This window comes from Tiliqua scincoides, chromosome 5 (assembly GCF_035046505.1).
Source record: "Tiliqua scincoides isolate rTilSci1 chromosome 5, rTilSci1.hap2, whole genome shotgun sequence".
NCBI lineage: Eukaryota > Metazoa > Chordata > Lepidosauria > Squamata > Scincidae > Tiliqua > Tiliqua scincoides.
In genome coordinates, this window is record NC_089825.1 from 97,955,197 (window position 1) to 97,970,903 (window position 15,707).

The window sequence follows — 15,707 nt, forward strand, 5'->3', positions numbered from 1 at the left end:
TAAGCCCATGTGTTCAGTAAAACTTAGGCTGTAATCCTATTTTACTCACTGGAAAGAAACATCTCTACCAATGAGATTGAGCCCAAACAACAAAAAAGATATAATCCAGTACTAGGAAAGTGAAAAGAAATACTTTGAGTTGAGCAGGAGGAATCATTGGCAATTTATCACCATATATGTGTGAATGAAATTATTATTGCCATGTGTTGGAACAGTGCTACCTAATGCTTGTTGTGATCTGAACACACCCTAAAGTTTAAGCAAAACAATTTTAATCTTTAATGGAAGAGAATCCCAAATTTGGGGATCTGCTTTGCCAAATAACACTCTGCTCACACTTTTGAGGTCCTGTACATTGAGAAATGATGCATGTACACCAAAAACAGGATGGCAGTAGGTTTATCCATGTAGGTGTATTTGAAACATTCATTTAAGACATGCTTATTATTGCTGCCTGTACATAGAAATTCAATGCCCATAGATGTCCCCAAATGTGCCCTCATTTGTAAAGGATCTATGAGGTACTGGGTGCCTGCCAGGTGAGCACGACACAGAACAATACCATACATTGGAGCAGAACTGGTAGTAAGAGGTCTCAGATCCCACAGGCCATGAGGAAGACCACACGTTGAATGTGTCAGATCAATCACCCACTCCTCTCTCTATCTGGCTGGCTTGAGAAAACTTTACCTGATTTTCATTTCCCTGAAAATGACATGAGCAGCTGCACCTTACCTGCACAGCTCAATTAGCACTGTGAACCAAAGCTTCATCATTACACATGGTTCTCCCCCCCCCCCCAGAATTAGTTTATTTCATTTCCCTTGGGTACTATGTCCTTGTATTTAATTTTGTATTGAATACTTGTTGACCTATCAAAGTTGAATGTACCTCTGGTGATTCTAGCCATAAGCATTGTCTCCATCTACCCAACCATAATGTCAGCCTGAGTGGGAGCCCCTGAGTTTGGAATGATCATTATCTCTCCTGTAATTATACCATGATTGAGAGTTCTCCGCAAGGAAGCCCCAGGAGATTTGAAGAAGTAGTTTTCAATATTACAAACAACAGAAAAGGGAAAACAAGGAAGAAAAACAGTGGATTATAGATAATGTCCAGCAATTGCATACGCCATGAAGTCTGCTATAAAAAGGTGTTTTTGTTACCTGAAAGTTGTGTGCCCTCAGGAGACAGCAGAGCTTCTTCAGTCAGATGAGGAATAATATCTCAGTTCAAAAATTAGGGCTGAAATAAGCACAGTTACAACACAGGAGTTTAATAAACTGCATTGTATGTTGTTAGCTGCATATCTCGTCGGGCATCAATGAAGATTCCAAAATTTTAAAGGAACGTGATGGTCTCCTCAAAGATGCAGTTCCTCATCTTCCTGCTTCTGTTCTTGACTCAGGCTGTCAGCAAGACATTGGAAGGACTCTGCAGAGCAACGACTCTCAAATATGGATTTGATTATTTCAGGCCAGGAAGCCATGTGACTGGTGGAATACTATCTCTGAATGTGGGTGTGTTTATAGAAGAGTCCTTCCAGAGTGTTTCCCCAGAATGTCATTGATTTCACAATCAAGTAAGTGTGGGTGCAAATTCTTTCAAATCTGGTATGTTTCTGAGAGGAACAATTCTTCTTTTACGCTGAAATCCTAAGATCAACTCAGATTTTCTGGGTTTCTTTGGACAAAAACGTTGGTGTGGTTCTTGTAAAGTTTTTATTTCATTGAAATAATAAAACTGTTGGACTGAGAGAGAGAGAGAGAGAGAGAGAGAGAGAGAGAGAGAGAGAGATCGTCCATTGAATACCTGTGCATAACAGGAGAAAACTTAATACCTTTTTTATGTACTGACTGCAGAAGTGGTTATTATGATCATGCTTTATATGTTTTAGAAGAATTGAAACATGTTGCTAACCCCAAGGCTGGAGTGCCATTAATATAAATAATATATAAATATTATATATAATATGAATGCATAAAATATGGTTAATATAAATTAATACATAAAATAACAAAATACAATATTTTCATTTTAGTTTCATGGAAAAGAACTACCAGCATTTCCTGGCCTTCATTTTTGCTATTGATGAGATCAACAAGAACCCAAACCTGTTACCCAATGTCACTCTGGGCTTCTGGATCTTTGATAACCTCTTCCAAAATATAGTGTATGATATTACCCTTTCCCTACTGTCTGAAAAAAACCAAAGCTTCCCTAATTACTGGTGTGGACATCAATACAAGATGGCTGCAGTTGTTGGAGGTGTGAGCTCTCAGTTTTCCATACAAATAGCCACTATCTTAGGTCTCTACAAGTTCCCTCAGGTAGACTGGTTTTAAAGGGGAATTGGGAAATCTCTTTTACAAATGTTCTGTGCCAAAGACAAGGTCTCCCTGCTGTATCATACCTGAATGCACATACACATCGGGCTCAGGAATGCATCCATGCCCCTCCTTAACAAAGTGTCAAAGCTGGGAGGAAACTAGCCTGCCTCAATAGCTCAATAGCTCTTTGGCTTGTGGATCCCATAACCATAACGGAGTATATAGGAGCTCAGGGACTACAGCTGCTGCAGAAGTTCAGTTTGGTCCATTCTAGTGTGAGCCTAAATATGATGATTCTAATTTTCTGCAATGGATTTTATATATTTCAAGATTTTAGAGAGACTTAGGAGTGTGTTTCATTTTCCATATTACTTTATCTAACTGCCAATGCTGCATGGTTGGGTAGACCTGGGCTCTGCATCAAGAAGCCTAGTAGACCTGGGCTCCAAAGACTATTGTGGCTGTTAGCACCCTCCCCCTGCCCTATTTTGCCCCCTCCGTTCCGCCTGCCTCCATTGCCCCTTCCCCCTTTGGGAAGGGGCCCAAAAGAAACTTTGTACCCCCCAATAAAATTCCTCTCATAGGCCCTGTCCAAACCAATAAAGACAGTTATGAGTTATTCAACAAGAAGGGAAGAACTAATAAAAAGGAACACTGAAGGTGCCATTTCGCTTCACATTTCCTGTTTCTGTCTCCAGAGGAGAATTCAGAATTGTCTAAACCAGGAGTGGGCAAACCCCAGCCCAGGGGCCATTTGTGGCCCTTGGGGTACCACAATCTGGCCCACAGGGAGCCCCCGCTTTCCAATGAACCTCTGGTCCATTGGAGACTGTTGTAGCCTGTGTTGGTTCTTGACTGCTGTTTGCGACCACCAGACACGAGCAGTAGACCAAGCGAGAGTCAGGCCTTTTATAGTCGCCTTGTGTTTTCTGCTTTTCCCTGGGCATTATTTTACCACCACCACCACCCATGCCTCTGTCTCCCTGTGTTTCTGGCCTGGTCTGACTGGGTTTGTATGTTTTCACTGTGCAAGACGTGTGTGGCAAACAATGCATAGTTATCATGTAGTTCTACATGCCTGTGGGCACAATCCAGCCCTTAAATTGGGCTGTTATAAGTCCCTTGTGCCAGCCCAGAAGGGGTGCAAACGTGCTGTAAGGCACATTTGCACCTCCTCAGGAGGAAGCCAGGCTGGTGCTCAGGGAAGCGCCAGCCTAAGGAGGCCAATGCAAACCTCCGCGCCGGCTTCCTCTGCACAGGTTGCGCCAGCCTACCTGGGCCGACGCAAGGAGCAAAGGTAAGTAGAGGGGAGGCGGGGAGGAGGCGGAAGGAAGGTGGTCTTGGGTGGGGGGAGGGGGCAGGCATGTGGGGAACAGGTGACAGGGCTGGGATCCATCACCTGAAGATGTGGCACAAGTCCAAGGAGACCCATAGGGGCCAGTGGCCCTTACCCAGAGGTAAGGGGAAATGTTTCCCCTTGCCTCTGGTTGAGACGCTTATGGCCTCTATCCTGTGCTGGATACAGCGCAAGACTCTTGGTTTGCCTGTTCCAGCGCAGGATAGGATTGTGCCCTGTATTGCAGTTCTCATATGTATTATAAATAAGCTCAGTAAAATTCATTCATTCATATAAATTCTGTCTCAAATGTATTCATTTATGTAAATTTATGTAAATGTATTCAAATAAGAAATGCAAATTAAAATTATCTTTTTTTCCTGGTCCCCAGCACAGTGGCAGAGAGGTGATATGGCCTTCCTGCCAAAATGTTTGCCCACCTCTGGTTTAAACGAAGCTCTAAGTGCTTTCACATGATGAATGGATAAGGTAGCCAGACTCAGAGGTGTAGCTAGGTCATTTGACACCTGGGGCTCATAAAATTTTGTCACCCCATACGACATAATTAATTAATTAACTATTAATAATTAATAATTTGATTAATCAATTATTAATTATATTGATTGCTAAATTGCTTCACATTTTTATACCACCCTTCTTCTAAGCAGCTCAGGGTGGTGTACATGTTTCCTCCCCTTATTTGTCCTCACAACAACCATGTGAGGTAGGTGAGACAGAGATAGTAATACTCATGACATGGAATGAATAATAATAATGGCCAGAAAAATAAAGGCAGTGAATATTTCCCCACAAGCAATGGATGAAATTCTGCATCAAAAGGTATATAACATGATGGTATTATTCCTAAAAGCCATGATTTTCAGAATTTTGGTCACTAGGGTGTCACCCCCCCCCCCGGTTGTCTCATTTGCCTGTTTTGAGTTAAGGCAGTGGTTCTCAAACTTTGAACACTGGGACCCACTTTTTAGAATGACAATCTGTCCAGAACCCAGGAAGTGATGTCATGGCTGGAAGTGACATCATGAAGCAAAATAAAATTATAAATAATTAAATTAAAGAAAAACAGATAAATAAGGAGAAATCAGCCTTGTTGTCTGGGGCCTGCCTGCAATAACATCCCCCCCCCACAAATAAATCAGTGAGATTTTCAGTCCTCCCCAGTGCCCACTTTACCAGCTCAAGCCTCTAGTTTATTCTTTGGGGTGGGGCTGCCTTCTGGAGCATTTGTTGAGCTCCACTTTCATTAGATGGGGACCATGCAGCTAGCCTTGTGTTCCTCTTTGCCTGACTTGACCAGAAGCCAAGGCACATTTGCTTACTCGCAAGTAAATGTGACCCTGTGGCTTACTTTTGCTTTCAATAGGGCTCAATACATTCATCTTCTTGGAGGGTGTTTTTGGGGGGCTACTTTCATTGGATAGGAACCATTCTGGTGTCATTGGATTCCTCTCAGCCTGCCCTTTCTGATGAACTATGGCAAGTTTGCCTACTCATGAGTAAACATGCAATATGGCTCAGTTTCATTTTCCACAGGGTTCCATGCATTTTTTTATTTCTGTTTTTTTGGCCATAACTTTTGATGGAAAGGAGATATTTCAATCCATTTTTTGCATTGCATTCTGCTGGAAATTCTGCATCCAACAGTATATGGCATAATGGGGTTATCCCTAATCTCCACGATGTCTGCGATGTTGGGGCATTTGTAGTGTCACCCCCTCAAGGATGGTATCCAAGGCGGACCCCCCACCCCCTGCTACCTACGCCACTGGCCAGACTTCCATCTGGTTTATAAAATCTCCCTGTTCTTGCTCCTCAGCTCTGTTATGGACCTGTTTACCCAGAAGTGAATGATATAACTCGATTCGCATCTTTATACCAAATGGTTCCAAATGAAGCCTCTAAGTATGAAGAGATTGTGCATTTGATCAAGTACTTCAGGTGGACTTGGATTGGCCTCATTGTTTCAGATGATGCTGGTACTGAAGATTTTGAAAAACGATTAGGAACCATGTTCAGTCAGAAGGGGATTTGTATTGCCCTTGCAGAAAACGTGCCATTTGTTACTTTTTATAGTAATAAAACCACAGATTTTGTATTCTCTACACAAAACATTCTGGACACTCTTACTGCAACAAAAGCCAATGTGATTGTTACCTATGGGGACATGGTCTCCATGCAATGTCTAAAAATGCTGCTAAATGTATACGAACCACCGACAGCCAAATCCATAGAGAAGGTTTGGATCACAGCAGGCCACTGGGACTTTACATCAACACTTTCACGAGATACATATGTCAGACATTTCCATGGCTCCTTATCCATCACAGCCCACAAAAATGAGGTGCCCGGATTTTCCACCTTTCTCCAGACGTTTAACCCTTATCACCACAAAAATTTCAATTTTCTCCAAATATTCTGGTATGTTTCATTTGGATGCTTAACAACAACCCCAAATCCCTCTATAGCTAGGCTGAATCTCAAAAACTGTACTGGGGAAGAAAAACTGGAGAGTCTTTCGGCACTTGAGTTTGAAATGAACATGTCTTCTGAGAGTTACAATATCTACAATGCAGTCTATGCCTTGGCACATGCTTTACATGCCGTTTACTCATCCAGGCAAATAATGTGGATTCAAAGACTCAAGCAGGGGCCTCAGATGCAGTGGCCCTGGGAGGTAATGTAAGACTCATTCATTGCTATTGCAATGGGATGGCTACAGCTGGTAGGTACTCTGCATGAAGCAAAATATTCTGATTCTTTTCTGCAGGTTTCATTCCCTTTCCTTCTCAAAAAATTAGGGTGTCTCCTCAGCTTATCTATATAGTGATAGTGTATTTCTTTCTTGAACACCATGCATCACTTCAAATTATCCATTTAATGCAGGGGTCTTCAAACTACAGACTGGGGGCCATATCCAGCCCACCAAAAAATTTCTTTTAGCCTGCAGCAACTTTTTTTATTGTTTCTTTGGAATGATCACATTCCCCTTTTGTTCTGAATCATATCAAGCTGATTACAAAAAAAAAAAAAAATCCAGTTAGACCAGGGGTACTCAGTACGTCGTTCGTGATCGACTGGTAGCTCGCCAGGCAAAATGAGTCGATTGCGGAGCCCTGTCTCTCCAATCTAAAATAACCTAGAGTTGCACCCTGTGCATGTGCGGGTGTGACTCTAGCAATAGTCTATATAGCCGCTATAGACTTCATTGCTAGAGTCACACCCGCACATGCACAGGGTGCAACTCTGGGTTATTTTAGATTGGAGAGAGCACCATAGAAGGGGTGAGGTTTATCACACACCAGGCTCGAGTGTCTTTTGGAGCACGCGGCTGATCTCATCAGCATGTGCACGTGCCGCCCAGCAGTAGGAGTCCCGTCTGTGTGCGCGCAGGGGAGGGAGCACCCACGCGGCGGAGGGAGGTTGGCACGTGCTCTGCTCTCGCTTTCCCTCTCCCTCTCTCTGCGCGGTCCACCCGGGCACCCAGCATGGCCGATTACCTGATCAGCGGCGGCACCGGCTATGTGCCCCACGACGGCCTCACCGCCCAGCAGATGCTCAACTGCGGGGACGGCCTCACCTACAAGTAAGGCTGCGGTCCCGCCATGCTCACGGGAGTGGCCCCTGGCCGCAGGGGAACTGGCTGCTGAGCAGATGCGCGGCGGGGCTGGAAGGTTGCAGTACCGGCCACGCTTGCCTGGGAGTGAGCCCTGCCGACACGCAGCTGCAGCTCTGTCCACACTTACCCGGGAGTAAGCCCCATTGACTGTAATGGGAATGACTGCTGACTCAGCAGTATATATGATTTTTATCCTGCCTTTCTCCCACACCAAAGGGGACTCATACACATACATACATACATATATATATATACACACACACACACACACACATATACACACACATATATACATACACACATATATACACACACACACATATATACACATATATATACATACATACACATATACATATATATACACATATATAATGTGTGTTTATAAAAATATATATTAATATTTATTAATATATTTAATATATACTATATATAAGAGATTTGATAGATAGATATAGATAGAATATTACATATACATTGTGTGTGTGTGTGTGTGTGTGTGTGTGTGTGTGTGTGTGTGTGTGTGTGTGTGTGTATCATGAATATTAAAATATTCCTTCCCCCCTGGTAGATCTCCAGGCCTTGCTGGGTTTCAAAGTAGCCCTCGAGCCAAAAAAGTGTGAGCACCCCTGAATTAGACCATATTCATTCAAATTTCATTCATTCATAAAACTGATCTTTTCTTCTTCTTTTTTTGGCTAGCGAAAATTTGCAAAATATACAATGCTACCCTTGTACTGAAAAGTTTGGAGAGCCCGGATATAATGAATGTCATGGATTCATTTCCCCCCCCCCCCCAAATTGTGGATAGGCTTAGACTTTTTTTTCATGAATTGTGAATTTTAAGTCACCCGGTCTATGTCCCTTTCATCACATTCCAATTATTCAAGAGAATGCCAAGTAACAAAAGTCAATTAGAAACTCTTTTGCTTGGCTGAGGGACATTGCAAGATGGCTGATGTTTAGTTTCAGTTTAAATCTATAGGAGCAGAACACCATTCCAGAGGACACATTTGGGTGCTGAGCAAAGTATGAGTAGCATCAATTTAAAATGTAAGATGTCTTTTGAATTTCAAACAGTGATGCTCATCTGGTGCAGGGACATGCGATGTGAGGGCAGCAGATAAGTCAGAGACACCCCACCAGAGCAGAAGGGTTTTGACTGTGTGCACCTCACAAGGCAGTGCTTTTTGAAGGACTCTAGGGGGCTGGCTCGGTCTCACCTGCTTCTCCCACACTGCATGTCTGTGTGGATTTTAGTCAGCAAATTCAGTACTGATGAATTTAACAGCCCAATCCTAACGAGGGCCTGAGGCCCACCACAGCAGGTTAATCCAGTACAAGGACAGGAGGCAGTGTAGAACACGATGGCAATGGAGCGGGGTCAGGTGGATTGGGCCCAGGAAGGGAAGGGATTGGCAGTGCCAGCAGGTGCCAGATCCAAGCCCCCTTTTGGGGCCTGATTCACTAAGGCAAATCAACACGGAGCTGTGTCAATGGTATCGCTGGTGCAGGTTTGAGTTGTGGCTATTGGGGCTTCCCCAGGGGCAAAGGGACAAATGTCCCTTACCCTGAGGAGACCTCCAGCAGCCAAATATCTCCCACAGTTTGCAGCAGAGCTCTTGCCAGTGCTGCAGCATCACCAAATGGGGATATACGATGGATTGGATTGTACGAGGGTCACCCAGAAAGTAATGCACCACATTTTCTTTCTCAGCTTACAGTAATGGTACGAATGCAAAACTTTAGATATACATTATTTGAATTTTCAGGAGTGCACACACAAATTTTTGGTTTCTTCAGACAGATAGCGTAGCTGCAGCAGTGTTTCGAAATGGCGTCTGTAAGTGATGTACGATACAAGCAGCGTGTTGTCATTGAATTTCTCACTGCAGAGAAAGAAACTGTTGGGAACATTCACAAACGTTTGTGTACAGTTTATGGAGAATCTGCAGTCGACAGAAGTACGGTTAGTCACTGGGCACAGAGGGTGAGGCCATTAGTAGGCGGTTCGGCAGAGCTCCAAGATTTGCAGGATTCAGGGCGGCCATCCATGGCTGTCACACCTGACAAGACGCAGCTTGCTGATGTGTTCATTCGCAAGGACTGATGCATAACGACTAGGCAGTTGGCGCTGAAGCTGTCAATCAGCAAAGGAAGTGTGGATGCAATCATCCATGCTCTTGATTACTCAAAAGTGTGTGCACGATGGGTTCCGCACTGTCTTACGGTGGACCACAAATCTCTCAGAAAAAACATTTCTTCTGAGTTGCTGAAACGTTTTGAAGATGAGGGGGAAGCGTTCTTGTCCAGAATTGTGACAGGTGATGAAACCTGGGTTCACCATTTTGAGCCCGAAACAAAACGACAGTTGATGGAATGGCATCATCCTCAATCTCCACAGAAGAAAAAATTCAAAGCAACTGCTTCCGCTGGTAAGGTCAGGATCACTGTGTTTTGGGACTGTGAGGGCGTCATACTCATTGATGTGATGCCAAGAGGCAGCACCATTAATTCTGAAGCTTATGTGAAGACATTAACCAAACTTAAGAAGTGCTTCCAGCGACTTCAGCGCCATAACAACCCAGGTGAATGTTTGATTCAACATGATAACGCTCGACCTCACACAAGTTGGCCCTCTGGATGGTGAGGGAGGGAAAGGGGAGATAAAAGGAGACTTAGAGATGGCAGAGAAATTAAATGAGTTCTTTGCATATGTCTTCACGGCAGAAGACCTCAGGCAGATACCGCTGCCCGAACGGCCCCTCCTGACCGAGGAGTTAAGTCAGATAGAGGTTAAAAGAGAAGATGTTTCAGACCTCATTGATAAATTAAAGATCAATAAGTCACCGGGCCCTGATGGCATCCACCCAAGAGTTATTAAGGAATTGAAGAATGAAGTTGCAGACCTCTTGACTAAGGTATGCAACTTGTCCCTCAAAACAGCCATGGTGCCAGAAGATTGGAGGATAGCAAATGTCACGCCTATTTTTAAAAAGGGAAAGAGGGGGGACCCGGGAAACTATAGGCCGGTCAGCCTAACATCCATACTGGGTAAGATGGTGGAATGCCTCATCAAAGATAGGATCTCGAAACACATAGACGAACAGACCTTGCTGAGGGAGAGTCAGCATGGCTTCTGTAAGGGTAAGTCTTGCCTCACAAACCTTATAGAATTCTTTGAAAAGGTCAACAGGCATGTGGATGTGGGAGAACCCATGGACATTATATATCTGGACTTTCAGAAGGCGTTTGACACAGTCCCTCACCAAAGGCTACTGAAAAGACTCCACAGTCAGGGAATTAGAGGACAGGTCCTCTCATGGATTGAGAACTGGTTGGAGGCCAGGAAGCAGAGAGTGGGTGTCAATGGGCAATTTTCACAATGGAGAGAGGTGAAAAGCGGTGTGCCCCAAGGATCTGTCCTGGGACCGGTGCTTTTCAACCTCTTCATAAATGACCTGGAGACAGGGTTGAGCAGTGAGGTGGCTAAGTTTGCAGATGACACCAAACTTTTCCAAGTGGTGAAGACCAGAAGTGATTGTGAGGAGCTCCAGAAGGATCTCTCCAGATTGGCAGAATGGGCAGCAAAATGGCAGATGCGCTTCAATGTCAGTAAGTGTAAAGTCATGCACACTGGGGCAAAAAATCAAAACTTTAGATATAGGCTGATGGGTTCTGAGCTGTCTGTGACAGATCAGGAGAGAGATCTTGGGGTGGTGGTGGACAGGTCGATGAAAGTGTCGACCCAATGTGCGGCGGCAGTGAAGAAGGCCAATTCTATGCTTGGGATCATTAGGAAGGGTATTGAGAACAAAACGGCTAGTATTATAATGCCGTTGTACAAATCTATGGTAAGGTCACACCTGGAGTATTGTGTCCAGTTCTGGTCGCCGCATCTCAAAAAAAACATAGTGGAAATGGAAAAGGTGCAAAAGAGAGCGACTAAGTTGATTACGGGGCTGGGGCACCTTACTTATGAGGAAAGGCTACGGCGTTTGGGCCTCTTCAGCCTAGAAAAGAGACGCCTGAGGGGGGACATGATTGAGACATACAAAATTATGCAGGGGATGGACAGAATGGATAGGGAGATGCTCTTTACACTCTCACATAATACCAGAACCAGGGGACATCCACTAAAATTGAGTGTTGGGCGGGTTAGGACAGACAAAAGAAAATATTTCTTTACTCAGCGTGTGGTCAGTCTGTGGAACTCCTTGCCACAGGATGTGGTGATGGCGTCTAGCCTAGATGCCTTTAAAAGGGGATTGGACGAGTTTCTGGAGGAAAAATCCATTATGGGGTACAAGCCATGATGTGTATGCACAACCTCCTGATTTTAGAAATGGGTTATGTCAGAATGCCAGATGCAAGGGAGGGCACCAGGATGAGGTCTCTTGTTATCTGGTGTGCTCCCTGGGGCATTTGGTGGGCCGCTGTGAGATACAGGAAGCTGGACTAGATGGGCCTATAGCCTGATCCAGTGGGGCTGTTCTTATGTTCTTAAGTTTGAGGACTTCGGAACACATCACTAAACAGGTTTGGACTGTGTTACCCCATCCACCCTACAGCCCTGACCTAGCTCCCTCAGACTTCCACTTGTTTGGGCCATTAAAGGATGCCATTCGCGGAAGACATTTTGAGGATGACGAAGAGGTGATTCGCACAGTGCAGAAATGGCTTCGTGACCAGAACAAGGAGTGGTAGCGACAGGGCATACATGCCCTTGTGTCTCGCTGGAGGAAGGCCATAGAACTGGACGGAGATTACGTGGAAAAATAGGGAGTGTAGAAGAAACATCATTCTTTCTTGTGTGTAAGTTTCATTGTGTTCAATAAATAATTGTTGAAGAAAAAAAATGTGGTGCATTACTTTCTGGGCAACCTTCGTACATTCCTGCAGATCTGTGTCCTATTTTGTCAACCCTGAGGTCTTCTCTTCCTCAACAGCTTCATCCTTTTTTGAGAAAACTCTGATTCATCAACAGTGCTGGGGATGAGATCTTCTTCAACAAACACATGGAACTCTCCAGTGGATATGACATCGTGAACTGGTTGGTTTTCCCAAATGAATCATTCATCCAAAGAAGAATAGGAATGATGAATTCGCAGGCTTCCTCAGGCCTAAGATTTGCCATTAAAGAAGACGATATTACATGGCCCAGCAAATACAACCAGGTTGGTTTTACAGACATTTGAGTTTAAGACTTGGTTGTTTTCTTTCCATCTCAACCTATGATGATATTTTACATCTAATATATTTAGAGCAATTATGGCAACCTTTAGAATTAAGAGCACAATCCAAAGCTCTTGTTGTGATGGCTCAGGCCCCCTGTGCTGGCCCAGTAGTGTTGCGAATGTGCGGAAGGTGGAACATGGGGCAGAAAAAAGGGAGGACAGGGGACATGATGGAGGCGGGAGGAGGTGGCACCCAAAACAGAAAACTTGCTACGGGTGCTATCCGATAGCAGCCAAATGCCCCTTTCTCTCCTTGCGCTTATGCCAACTAAAGAGCTGGTGCAGATCTGAGGAGACTAATTAGTGAGTGGGAGACTTTTAGGAGACTTTCAAGCTTCCTGATCTGCTCCCTGCTGGATGGCGCACAAGTGTCCTTGGCATAGCTATATTGGCAGGAGAGGGAGGACAGGATTGGGCTGTTAAACAGCCCTCTGTGTTGTTGGCAACCATGTTGGCAACCTTCAGTCTTGAAAGACTATGGTATCGCGTTCTGAAAGGTGGTTCTGGAACAGCGTCTAGTGTGGCTGAAAAGGTCAATTCGGGAGTGACAATCCCTTCCACACTGGGAGCAAGTGCAGTCTGTCCCTGGTCTGTCTCCCTGGCTATGGGCCTTCCTTCTTTGCCTCTTAGCCTCAGACTGTTGGCAAAGTGTCTCTTCAAACTGGGAAAGGCCATGCTGCACAGCCTGCCTCCAAGCGGGCTGCTCAGAGGCCAGGGTTTCCCACTTGTTGAGGTCCACTCCTAAGGCCTTCAGATCCCTCTTGCAGATGTCCTTGTATCGCAGCTGTGGTCTACCTGCAGGGCGCTTTCCTTGCACGAGTTCTCCATAGAGGAGATCCTTTGGAATCCGGCCATCATCCATTCTCACGACATGACCGAGCCAACGCAGGCGTCTCTGTTTCAGCAGTGCATACATGCTAGGGATTCCAGCACATTCCAGGACTGTGTTGTTTGGAACTTTGTCCTGCCAGGTGATGCCGAGGATGCGTCGGAGGCAGCGCATGTGGAAAGCGTTCAGTTTCCTCTCCTGTTGTGAGTGAAGAGGCGTGTAGGCATTAGTAAAAAAATGAACTAATCAATTAAATCACAATAATATAACCTTCATTTTCTGTTACCTATGGGTAGACATTGCCCCATTCTCTCTGTACTGCAAGATGCCAGCCTGGATACAATAAGAAAGTTCTTGAAAGGGAAGCATCCTGCTGCTATGATTGTTTCCAGTGCTCAGAGGGGACTATTTTGAACCAGACTGGTAGGTGATCCTACAAATTGTACTGAATCTTTTCAAAGCAGGACTCTGTGGGGAAATTAAAAGTGATTCTTCGTCTGCCACTACCTTATTTTCATTTATTGACCTTACTGTCAACCTAAGTAAGTACCAATCATACCATGCCATAGATGCATGACATTTAGAGGTTTAGATATACCACAGTCCTGCCATACAGTGAGCCTCTCCTTCTTCCAGATATGGATCAGTGTGAAGAATGCCCAGAGGACCAACATCCAAACCAACATCAAAACCAATGCATCCCTAAAGACATCACTTTTCTAGCCTATGATGAAACTCTGGGCATCGGTTTGGCTTCCTCTGTACTTTGCTTTTCTCTGCTCACAGTTTTGGTGCTTGGAATCTTCATTAAATATCAAGACACTCCCATAGTCAGAGCCAACAATCGGGATCTGACCTACCTTCTCCTGATCTCCCTCTTGCTCTGTTTCCTTTGCTCCTTGATGTTCATTGGACAACCCAACAGGATGACCTGCCTCCTTCGACAAGCCGCTTTCGGCAATGCCTTTTCTCTTGCACTGTCTTGTGTGTTGGCCAAAACTATCACTGTGGTTTTGGCCTTCATGGTCACAAATCCAGGAAGCAAGATGAGAAAATGGGTGGGGAAGAGACTGTCCAATGTAGTTATCCTTTTTTGCTCTCTAATTCAAGTTGGAATATGTGGCAGCTGGCTCTGTACTTCTCCTCCATTCCCAGACCTTGACATGTTATCACTACCTGAACAAATCATAATGGAATGTAATGAGGGTTCAGACACCATGTTTTACCTTGTCTTGGGCTACATGGGCTTTCAGACCATCATCAGCTTCACTGTGGCCTTCCTGGCCAGGATCTGCCTGACACTTTCAATGAGGCCAAGTTTATCACCTTCAGCATGTTGGTCTTTGGCAGTGTCTGGGTCTCCTTTGTTCCAACCTACCTGAGCACCAAGGGGAAGTACATGGTAGCTGTGGAGATTTTCTCCATTTTGGCTTCCACTGCTGGGTTGCTGGGTTGCATTTTTGCCCCTAAAGTGTACCTTATTTTTTTGAGGCCAGAAATAAACACCAGGGTTCACTTCTTGAAGAAAAAGAATTATATGCACTAATATTCATGGATATTTTCAAACTGTGTATGTTTCTTTCTTGCTAGTATGTACAAGGTAGTGAGTCATGTTCTTCCAGTATATGATCCATATTATCAGCTATATTTAGAAAATCCCAGTATCTCTGGGGTAACTAAGGTGTGTCTATCTGAGGAGAAACAAAGGATAATGTTTATGATTCACACATTATCATTGATGTTATGTTTTACTGGTAACACTGAGAAAAACTGTGGCCTTTTAAAATGGGTAGATGGGCAGAAGCCTATATGGCAAGAGTGGTGTGTGTGTGTGTGTGTGTGTGTGTGTGTGTGTGTGTGTGTGAGAGAGAGAGAGAGAGAGAGAGAGAGAGAGAGAGAATGCAAGCACGCAGGAGGATATTGTGAAAACACTGATAGGAGGTGCACTGCAGAGATCTTCCTGTTAGCATTTTCACAATCACCCCCTGTAGCAATTGAGTCCAGGCACTGTACAATTCTAGGTTCTCACTGTTTTCTTCCTGTTCCAAAGCAAAAGGAAGAAAGTGTTATTAGTGGGGGGTGGGTTGAGAATCACGGGTAAGTGAAACCATGGTTATGGGGGGGGACATATACTACTAATAGTAATTGTTACAATGGTCATAAGAATTTTGAAAGAAAAAATTAAGAATCTCTTAGTTGTACCATAATTAACAAGGCTAGTGGCCCAATCCGAACTAAGACTGGGCCAGTGTACAGGTTTTTTAAACAAATTTTTTTACAATGCCTGCCAAGGGCACATGCAGCATGCCGTTGACATTATTTTGCAAGCACCATCTCA

At 44.4% G+C, this 15,707-nt stretch overlaps 1 pseudogene; it reads left to right on the top strand.

Moving 5' to 3' along the window:
• The first annotated feature begins 7,172 nt into the window (after window positions 1-7,172).
• LOC136652502 (vomeronasal type-2 receptor 26-like) lies at window positions 7,173-14,915 on the top strand (annotated as a pseudogene).
• Window positions 14,916-15,707: the final 792 nt, after the last annotated feature.